Source organism: Cyprinodon variegatus, unplaced genomic scaffold (genome assembly GCF_000732505.1).
Source record: "Cyprinodon variegatus isolate N-32 unplaced genomic scaffold, C_variegatus-1.0 Scaffold404, whole genome shotgun sequence".
Classification (NCBI taxonomy): Eukaryota; Metazoa; Chordata; class Actinopteri; order Cyprinodontiformes; family Cyprinodontidae; genus Cyprinodon; species Cyprinodon variegatus.
Genome location: NW_015150857.1, coordinates 570,178 through 573,290, shown reverse-complemented (window position 1 = coordinate 573,290; position 3,113 = coordinate 570,178).

Below are 3,113 nucleotides of genomic sequence, written 5' to 3'. Positions count from 1 at the left end.
ATCTTATTAAAGCTACATGTTGTTTTCATACTGCCTTGGGTCCCTGAATGCATTCTTCAATTCCTGTAGGGGTCTACACCGCTCCTCCTAGTGTCTTGTTACCCAGGAGGCTGAAGAATGATAGAGAGAGGAAGAAGGCAAAGGCATGCTCGGTAAAAACAAGAACACTGAGGTTTTTACATTTTGACATACTTGCAATCAAAATATTTGCCAGTTTGACTCGAGTATGCTGGCACTTCAGTTGGCTTAAAGACAGCTACTTCAAAAGAAATAATTTGCAAAGTATATTTTAGTTTATCTTACATTTAATTTTGGTTATTTATTGAGCATTTTTGTGTGTAAAAAGGAAACCACTTAAAATATAATAAAGAACAATTTGGCAGAAGGTTATTTATTAAAATACTTCATTTGATGAAAACAGAAATATTTTTTACTATGAATACATTTAGAGCCTACTCTAACTTTTTAATATATTACAAATATGCCTGCATGGGCTGTGCCTTTATCAAGGTAATAATATAGCCTTTATCCCTTCACCCTATTCCAATTAAAGTAAAGTTATACATCATTAGTTCATTACAAAGTTACTTTATAACCTCATGCATTATTTAGAATTAAAAACAAAACTATATTACTAGTACACTCAAGTCAATTTCTCTGCTGCTATAGGGTTTACATGTAGGTATGTATATGCAGACTAATTAATATGCTTAACAGTGTTATACTGCATTAAATAATTCTAAAATACATTTCTGTAAATATTTCCTTTGCTTTTACTTTTTTAACACATATGTTTGACACGATCAAATGTGTTTTATTATTAGACAGATATAGGGTTAATCCAATTTGTTTTTAAATAATTATTTCATTTAGAAAAAACTCAAAACCAACCTGATTCAGGTTGGAAATGTAATCAATGTCTTGAGAAATGTCAAGATATTGACATCTGTCAGTCTGGAATGGGGTGCAAATTCATTTCTAAGGATTTGGAACTTAACCGATATATTTATAACATATTTTATCCACAAATGAAGAAAAGGACTCTCTTGCATCAGACTTCAGGATTCAATCTTAAGAAATAAACTTTCTTAAGATATTCATTAATCACATGGTACTAAGACCAAATCCATTGCTGACTAAAAATAAAAGCAGAAAGGTTTCCCAAAATGTTTGAGGTACACGTTTTCAGAAGTTGAATTGTTGGAGGATATGCTTCCCACTCCATCTGTCATGAATCTAAAATAGCTTTTTTTTTTTTTTTAGAATATGCTGGTAGTTGTATTAGGCAGTTCATCAGGGATTGCTTCACAGATTAGACAATAGAAAACTTGGTGTAATTGACAGAATTATGATTTCTGCTCTTTTCATGGAAAAAGTCCAGTTGTCAGCCTCAAGCATTTGGAGTAGGGCATTATTCTGAAGCACACACTGGCAAATGCACAGCTGAATGCCTGAAAAACAGCATAATGAAGGTTTTGGAGTGGTCTAGACAATTTATTGACTTAAATCCGACTGAGATTCTATGGCATGACCTTAAGCAGGGTGATATTTGCCTTTCCCACTATAGGTTCATAAAACAATTACCTTGCCATAGGCAACTTAGGTTTCATAAGTCATTTCCAAAAATGAATAAAATCCTCATTAAAACACCTCTTTGTAATGTGTGAGGTTATTGTTGGATATGAATATGCATTTAATTATCTAAAACATTTAAGTGAGACAAAAAAAGCCATATCAGGAAGACTGTCAAGAGCCAATTCAGAATTTCAACTCAAATACTTCTTCAATGTATTTTCAAAGTATATTGACAACATATGACTGAATTGAATTTTGAATAAGTTAAAGCACTTTTTTGTTTGTATGAATGAAACTAAGAAGGAGAAAGCAACTGAAGGAGAAGAGAGGCAGATGGAGGGTGGGGAAATAAACAGATCGGCTGTGGGAGAGAGAAGACAATGAGCGGTGGGCATTTGAGGTTTTGTGAGATGTGGAGGAGGACGAGGACGGCCAGGAGGGCAGGTGGTTCTGTCATTAGCTCCAGATTAAAGCAGAGGGCAACTCCAGAGGACTCACCTCTGATTCACACAGTAGTTCTGCAGGCAAGGACAAGCCTCCTGGGAGACACTGAACACATGCACACATGTGAGCACACATGCTGCAGACACTGTAGTGTTTCACAGGATTACCCACAGGCCCATGATTACACACATAAATACACACATATAGCCACATAACACCCCCTCCTCATTTACACCGTGACTCACAAGAACATGCCAACTCCCACACACACACACATGATCTCTCACAGACACACACGTTGCTGCACCACTTAATCAAATCTCCTGTTTTAATTAGGATTCAAATCAGTTGCCATGGGAACCTTGCCCCCTTGAAGTCTTAAAGGTAACCCCCCCTCAACCCGCCTCCAGTAATTCTGCGGGAAGCTGTCCGAGGAGGGGACAAATTCATAATACCTACAGTGATTCAGCCGGCTGCTTTCCACAATGCATTTTGCACACAGACACAATTTTTCTAGGGAGGCCCGAGGTGGCAAATCTGAACTTCAATTTGGGCTCAGTCACAGGCAGGGGCACAGAAACTGTGATAGAGGGGGGAGGGCGGCTGAACACGGAATTAGGATGTCTCACGCTAGTATTCCTGATGATAGGACATACTTGTTCATGAAAAGGCCATACACTGGCATTAAGAAGAGGAGGTTTTTTGGTTTGCAGAGGCCTGTCCAATCAATCGGCGACACTGGAAGTTTTCACATGGCAGGGCACGTAAAAGCCTCTTTGCACAGCTCATATAAGTTGGTTTTCCTTCCCATTACAGAGGCCATGCTTTCAAGAAGCTTTGTGCTTGCATGCATGTCGTACAACTCGGCTCTGCAAAGTTTGAGAGGCTTATTGATCAAAAGAATGTGTTTGACAAAAAACACATACAACACACTTCAGAAACATTCCCACAATTTGATCTACATTACCTATTGCAACTTTATAAATGCAATTTTTGGGAGTATTTTTGGTTATTTTTATATTATATATATATATATATATATATATATATATATATATATATATATATATATATATATATATATATATATATAT